We start from the raw sequence: 7,667 nt of genomic DNA, 5'->3' as shown, positions 1-7,667 counted from the left end.
GGCACTCCTTGCCAATAACGAGGACATGTTCTCAATACGGTGCCAAAAGAAGGCTGGGTGCATTATTCAGGACCATCACCAGACCAAAACATGCCCTTTGCATATTTCTACCCACGGGGGTGGGGAGTGGGAGGAGTGTGGCGTGGGGTGGTGGATGTAGAGGTGTCTGAAAATAGAAAATTACATTTTTATTAAGAACCGCTTTTTCTGTTCAGCTTAGATATTTCTCAACACATGAACGCATAAACTCTCCCGAACAATTCCTTTTTAAATTTATATTTAATTTATTTATTGTAATTTATAGTGATGTAGAGAAAATTTCAAAAAAATCCTTAGTGAGAGTTAACATAGGATCAGAGGATGGGAGTTATATAGAGTCCTCTAGCAGTCGACTTTGTGTACAAAAAACAACGGGAGATGCACAAGGCATGTGAAAATGGCAATATTATTATGGTCATTGTAGGATCTCAACATGCAGGTAGTTTGGGAATGCCTACTGGATGGTTATTTAGAGTACATTGTGGTTGAGCCCATTAGGAAAAGGCAGTTGTGGATTGTGTGTTGTGTTGTGCTTTGACCAGGTCCATTAGTATACAGGAATGCTTCAGAGGCAGTGATTGCATGTGATCGATTTTGTCCTTCAGTCTGAGAGTGAGAATCTAAAATTAGACGTATGAGTATTTCATGCAGTAAGTAGAACTGCAGTGGCACGAGTGAGGAGAATAGAAAGGTGCAAACGGTTAATATTATTTTCAAAGCCTGCATGTCCATTACAACTCTGATGTTTGTCTGCTCCGGACAACAGCTGAATACAAACAGGCCATGGGTGTTGATGCAAGGACAGACATCAACCCTGGCACGAAAAAGGAAATGAAACAAATCTCACAAACCCCAAACTTTCCCCTCCCCCGCAGCAAAACTAAATTTAGCGACAATAGCAATCTCCCAAAACATCACTGGCAGATAAAAAAGTCAGGGACGATAACAATCCTCGACCCCGTCACTCGCATGGAAACACAATAGCAATAACAGCTCCCGACTACGTCATTCGCAGAGAAAAATGTCAGGGACGATAACAGTCCTCGACCCTGTCACTCGCAGAAAACAACAGCGACCAAAGTCTAGGGCTGGCCAGGTCGATTGGAAAGGGGAACCAGCAGGGTTAACGGCAGATCCAACAGGGCTGGTGTTCTAGGGGCAATTGGAAAGGCGCAGGATAGATGCATCACAAATAAGAATAAATATTCGATAGGGAGGATGAGGCAACAGAGGCTGATACCGGAAAGTAAAGGCAGCATAAAGGCAAAAGTGAGGGCTTATAATATAGCAAGCAGCAGTGGGAAGCTAGAGGTTTGGGATGCATTCAAAATAGAAAAGAAAGCAAATAAAATTTGATGAGAGCAAATAAAATGGCTAATAATAGAGAAAATACAATTTTTTCAGTCATATGAAGAATAAAAGGGATGCGAGAGTCCGTATCAGAAAGCTGGAAAATGACGCGGAAGAAGCAGTAATGGGGGGGGGGGGGGGAAGAAAAGGGACAAACTGAATGAATATTTTGCTCTGTGTAAGATTCCAGCATAATGGCACCGAGAAACACGTGTCAGTGGGCATCAGTGAGAGCGGATATTATGACTCTGGAGAAGGTGCCCGTGAAGCTGAAAGCTCTGAAGCTGTATGTCAACGGGACCAGTTGGACTACAAACCTGGGTTCCAAAATTGGGAACTGAAGATTCTCGAGGCAATAATAGTACTCCTTCACGTATCATTACATTCTAGAATGGATGCTGATGGTTGGAAAATTTGGATTGTCACTCCACTCTGATAGAAGGAAGGGAGGCTAAAGAAAAGAAAATATAAGAAAGGTAGCCTGACTTCAACGTGTTCAAAAACTCAAAAGATTAAAACACATTTAAGATCAAAGACAGTTGAGGAGAATGGGAGAAGATTTGTCAAATAGATCATCGTGTGGTACGGTGATGCACATTCGAAGGAAGGATACGGTGGGATACAAAGATTTGGGAACCGATGCTAAAAATTTCTGTTGCTGTCAACAGCTAAGCGAGTAAAAGATCACCCGATTTCCAAAAGGCATAAAGTTAAAGATGACACATTTCTTTAATATTTTAAGCAAGATTACTTTTTTTTTTATTTCCAAATTTTTCAGTTTCAAAATAAGAAAAAAAGGAAAAGGGGGCGAAGCAAAGGTTTGGGCCACCTGCATGGTCAGTACTTAGTAACACCCCCTTTGGCAAGTATCACACCTTGTAAAGGCTTTCTGTAGCCAGCTAAGAGTCTTTCAACTTTTTGTTTGGAGGATATGCGCCCATTTTTCCTTGCAAAAGGCTTCTCACTCTGTGAGATGCTTGGGCCATCTTGCATGCACTGCTCTTTTGAGGTCTGTCCACAGATTTCTGATGATGTTTAAGTCGGGGGATTGTGAGGGCCATGGCAAAATCTTCAGCTTGTACCTCTTGAAGTAGTCCTTTGTGGATTTTGAGGTGTGTTTAGGATCATTATCCTGTTGTAGATGCCATCCTCTATTCATCTTCAGCTTTTTAACAGACGGTGTGATCTTTGCTCCCAGAATTTGTTGGTATTTAATTGAATTTATTCTTTCCTCTACCAGCGAAATGTTCCCTGTGCCACTGGCTGCAAGAGAAGCCCAAAGCATGATCGATTCACCATTTCCGTTACCGAAAATAAATCAAGTACAACGCTCACTTCAGGTGCAGTGCTACGGTAGGTGCTGAACATTGATGGAGCTGCGATGGCCGAGTGGTTAAGGCGTTGGACTTGAAATCCAATGGGGATTCCCCGCGCAGGTTCGAACCCTGCTCGCAGCGCTCACAACTACAAGCAGCAGCGTGTAGTGTGCCAATAAAATATAACACCCTGGATGCTGTCTGAGCGCTGCCCCCAAATGTGTTCAGCAGACAATCTGAAGTTGCCTTGCAAAATACCTGATCCACCCATAGGCTCGCCATTCCTGTTTATTCAAAATAAATACTTTTGTCCAGATTGTGCCCTCACTGAACGAACCAATTGCAGGCTAAATATTCACATTGCAACCCGCTGTCCGGCAATTCATGTCATCAGTCTCACACAGTAAGGGCAGCTCATTAATGAAGGACGATAATAGACCGTCGTGACAATATCGATAAAAATTCTCCCAATCTGCAAAGGAGCAACGTCGACACAGATGGCACCGGATATTAGGGTTGACCTTGGGTATCTCAGGTTATGAGATAGAAACACACATTCAGCGGTTCAGGAACTGCTTCTTCCCCTCTGCAATCAGAATCACGAATGGACTTTGAAGCGTACACTACCTCACTTTATTAATATGCAGTATTTCTGTTTTTACATATTTTTCATAATCTATTCAATATGGATAATTGATTTACTTATGTATTTATTATTATGTTTTATTTCATTTGTTGTTGTTATTATTATTTTCTCTCTCTGCTAGATTATGTATTGCATTGAATTGCTGCAGCTAAGTTAACACATTTCCCGTCACTTGCCGGTGATAATAAACCTGATTCTGATTCTCTGTTCAACGCGGTATTTTCCCGATTCGATTTTCATTAACGACATGGATTTCGAGGTACTGATTTCTGGTACCGTATCCAGCACAGATCTGGAGCCGGTAACAGGTTCTTCAATAAATCCTGTTCCTTCGGCTGGGGAGATTCGAGAATTTGTGGAGTTGACATCCCATACTTCTGTCAGTTCAATTCTCGCAGCATTTTTAGCTGAGATTACCAGATTAGGTACCAGATTAAGAGGTCCTGATTCAGTACTTCAACGCAAAACATTGAAAATTCCTTCCACCACACACGCCTCACACCCGCATATGCTGGTCGACGTCTTGAGATTCTACTGCACGAAAATAACCGACAGTGGCTTAATTCACCTGTATCTGGTGAGGGATCTAACCGAGGTGATCATGCATTATACGCAATTGGTGATTACGTCAAAGTGAACTCAAATTTATATTTATGCGCACATCTATGTGTACACACAAGGGCAATGAAACATGCACTTGCTGATGGGTGGGGATAGCCAAATCGACATGCCAATACAGCCTTTTTTGGTACGATATTTTCACTTTGCAACCGAGTGTCTAACAATAGATTCTGAGTAGAAACAGGGCGATTGATGCCGGTCTGTTCTACAACTGTACGGATGCAGAGCGCCTCGCTTCGTTCACCAACGTACTTCCTTAAGTTAGACAGCGGACGATTTATCGCACTGAGCAGAATCATTGCGTCCAAATCAGACACAAACACATACAGAATTTGTGTCTGTTGTTGTTTGAATTTCAAGCATCTGCAGATTTCCTCGTGTTTGCTATCCAAATCAGAACTAACTTTGGAATTTTAAGAATTAATGGCACTAATTTAATGTTAATTGCCTTTATAATTGAAGAAACTGGGAGAATGGCATCAATAAGTATAACGTGCTCTTGCTCCCTCTGTCGAAGTGCAATGTGTAAACGCATGAACCATTTCTCCTCCTCAGTACAAACGGTGATAATACTGACGAGCCCTGCAGCGTTCGAGTTTAAATGAAGGGACGGAAAGATCCACTTCGTTTTGTCGGTGAGGTCAGTTACTCTGGTGGTCAAGAAAACACTGGGAGGAAAACAATGGCCTAAGGTGAACATGAAATTGATAAATTGCCGTGTAACTCTCTCTCTCTAACTGCCTTTCAAATCTCCCTTGATTTGTCTACGATGTGACTCTGCCCTGCCTCACTTCCATGTTCCTCTCTCTCTCTAACACACCCATACACATATTCTCTCTCTCTCTCTCTCTCTCTCTCTCTCTCTCTCTCTCTCTCCCCCCCTCTCTCTCTCTCCCCCCCTCTCTCTCTCTCTCTCTCTCTCTCTCTCTCTCTCTCTCTCTCTCTCTCTTTCTCTCTCCACATCTCACTCCCTCACTCCCACACTTTCCTCACAAGTTGAAGCGAACGCTTAGCTGTCAATATTTGTGTTCAGTGAAAGGACTGCGTGAATGCAGTTGGACGTTTATAGATTTTCCTTTACAAGACCGCTCGGGTGGAGCGCAGGGGAGTGGGTGTAAACTGGTGCTGAAATGTCGGGGCGAACAGGTATAATTACAGAGATGCTAAAACCACATAATTATAGCATATAGTTACAGCAGTGCAAACCAATACCGTAATTAGATAATAGGGGACCCGAAGGGAAACTTTTTCACCTAGAGGGTGGTCCATCTGTGGAAGGAGCTGCCGGAGGAAGTGGTCGAGGCAGGGACATTAACGACACTCGGACAGGGACACGGATAGGAAAGATTTAGTGGGATACGGGTGGTCCGGCTGCGGAACGAGTTGCCAGGGGAAGTTGTCGAAGGAAGGAGGGGGAGAAGAGGAGAGAGGGAACGCTACAACAGAGGGGAGCAAGATAGTGCCGCGGGAGCGGGGGACTCCAAGTGGAGATCTCCGCGGGTGGGGGTGGGGGTGGGGTGAGATGAGGGCTGGCTCGCTAGCGTGTGTGGGAGGGGTGGGCGAAACACTCACCATCCGGCATCTGATGTAACAGTACCCGATGCAGGGGATGATGCGGACGTTCAGCGAGTACAGGATCTCGGCGGAAGTACAAAATAGTGCGCAGATCACATTCACAAACAGGCAGCCGATAGTGCGTCGTAGAGAAAGGGAGAAAGTGAGGAAGGACAGAGAAAGATAAATTGAGAAGAGACAGAGAGAAGGGAGGGGGCAGAGAGATAAAGTAGAAAGGGAGGGAAAGAGAGAGAGGGGAAATACAAAGAGCGAGAGAGATGCGTTTGAAAGGGACTGTGGAAGTGAGAGCGAGGGGAGACCAATTGGATAGGGAAAGCAGCGAGAGAGGCGGGGAGAGAGGGAGTGTGTATAAAGGGTGTGGGAGGAGGAACGGAGAGAGAGTGGGAGAGGAATTGAAAAGGGAGGAGAGACAGAGAGGAAGGATAGAGAGTTGGGGAGAGACAGAGAAGGATGCAGAAAGAGGGGGAGAGAGATAAGAGACAGAGGGGGGATGGAAATAGAGGGGGAGGGAGAGAGAGAAAGAGACTGGAAAGGGAGCGCGGCGAGTGAGAGAGAGGCAGAAAGTCGAAAGGAAAAGGAGATAGGAACAGGGAGGGGGAGAGAAATTGGATGTGAGGTGGGGGGAGAAAGGTGAAAATGGAGAGGGGTGACAGAGTGTGAAGGGAGGGAGGAAGGATAGAGAGGGATAAAGCCAGAGATGGAAGAGAGGGAGAAAGAGGAGGGGGAGAGAGAGTGGGTGGCATGAGAGGGGAGGTAGAGATGGAGGAGGGGGAGAGGGGTGAGTGAGGAGAGTCAAACAGTGGGGGTGGGAGGGAGAGGGGGACGAACAAAAAGGGAGGGAGGAAGGACGAAAGGGAGAGGTTGTAAGGGCAGAGAACGTGAGAGAGTAGTCAAAAGTGGAAGTAGATTAGACAGAGAGAGGGATGATAGAGACGGGGAGAACTAGTGGGTGGGAGAGAAAGGAGAGATATAATTGTCTGTGTGTGAGAGAGAGAGAAACAGTAAACGTAGAGGGAGGAGAAACTGAAAGGTGAGAGACAGAGGCGAGAGAGTGATGGAGAGCAGGAGAAAGTCAAAAGGGAGAGAGTGACAGAAGTGGAATTTGAGGCAGAGAAGGAAGATGGAAACGAAGAGGGAAGTGAATGAAAGTGTAAAGTGAGTGGGAGGAGCGATATAGAGAGGGGAGCGTGAGATAAGATAAGAGGGAAAATAAGAGAGGAAAGGGAGAGGAGGGAAGTCTGAGAAAACGGGAGAGAGAGAAAGAACGTGGAAAGGGATACAGGGGAGGGGTGAGCGAGAGAGAGAGGGGGAAATGGAAAGGGGAGAGAGGGGAATGTAACAGAGAGAGGGAAGGAAAAGGGAGAAGAGAAAGGGAGGAAGAGAGAGAGGCTGAGAGAGAAAATGGGAGGGGAAGGGGAGAGAAAGAGAGAGGGAAGAGACAGAGAGGGAGATTATTGAGAGTACGATTGTGTGAGACAGAAAGAGATGACAGTCAGAGAGAGGTGCACGACAGAGAGAGAGAGAGAGAGAGAGAGAGAGAGAGAGAGAGAGAGAGAGAGAGAGAGAGAGAGAGAGAGAGAGAGAGAGAGAGAGAGAGAGAGAGAGAGAGAGAGAGAGAGAGGAGAGAGAGAGAGAGAGAGAGAGAGAGAAAGAGAGAGGTGAGAGACAGAGAGAGAACTTGCACTCGGACACGGAGGGAGATCGCTTCCGAACGCCTTTATTGCAGCATGATATCTTGGAGAACTCAGCCTCCTAAAAACGGAGTTCCGAGATCTGTCTGACAGTGGGTCGCGGTCTTATTTATATGCCGAACGTACGAGAGAGAAACAGATAAATCAGAAGGAGGAACTTCAATGGCAGTTCTGCTGAGTAGCAAAGTTGCAGGATATGTCCCTGAGCGGTTACACATTTACTTCAGTGTTAATTTCTCGAAAACAGATAAAACAGATAGGCTAAAAGAGTATATCAGACATTTGATGATTCTTAGAACAACAAATACAAACATAGTTATTTTAATCAGCCTGACTGAAAGGCAGATTGTCAGCACCACGCAGTACACTAGACACAGTAGACTTTGATTTTACATTTGAAGATCATTAACACTTCCTTGCTCAATACAG

General features: G+C 45.2%; 1 non-coding gene across 1 annotated transcript; it reads left to right on the top strand.

The window, feature by feature from the left end:
• Window positions 1–2,764: 2,764 nt before the first annotated feature.
• trnas-uga (transfer RNA serine (anticodon UGA)) lies at window positions 2,765–2,846 on the top strand. Its single transcript has one exon. It is a non-coding gene; the product is annotated as a tRNA-Ser (tRNA).
• The last annotated feature ends 4,821 nt before the right edge of the window (window positions 2,847–7,667 follow it).

The sequence above is a fragment of the Hypanus sabinus genome, unplaced genomic scaffold, assembly GCF_030144855.1.
Source record: "Hypanus sabinus isolate sHypSab1 unplaced genomic scaffold, sHypSab1.hap1 scaffold_466, whole genome shotgun sequence".
In the NCBI taxonomy this organism is placed as follows: Eukaryota; Metazoa; Chordata; class Chondrichthyes; order Myliobatiformes; family Dasyatidae; genus Hypanus; species Hypanus sabinus.
Note: the sequence above shows the minus strand (reverse complement) of the source record. Positions and strands in the feature narration are given on the sequence as shown.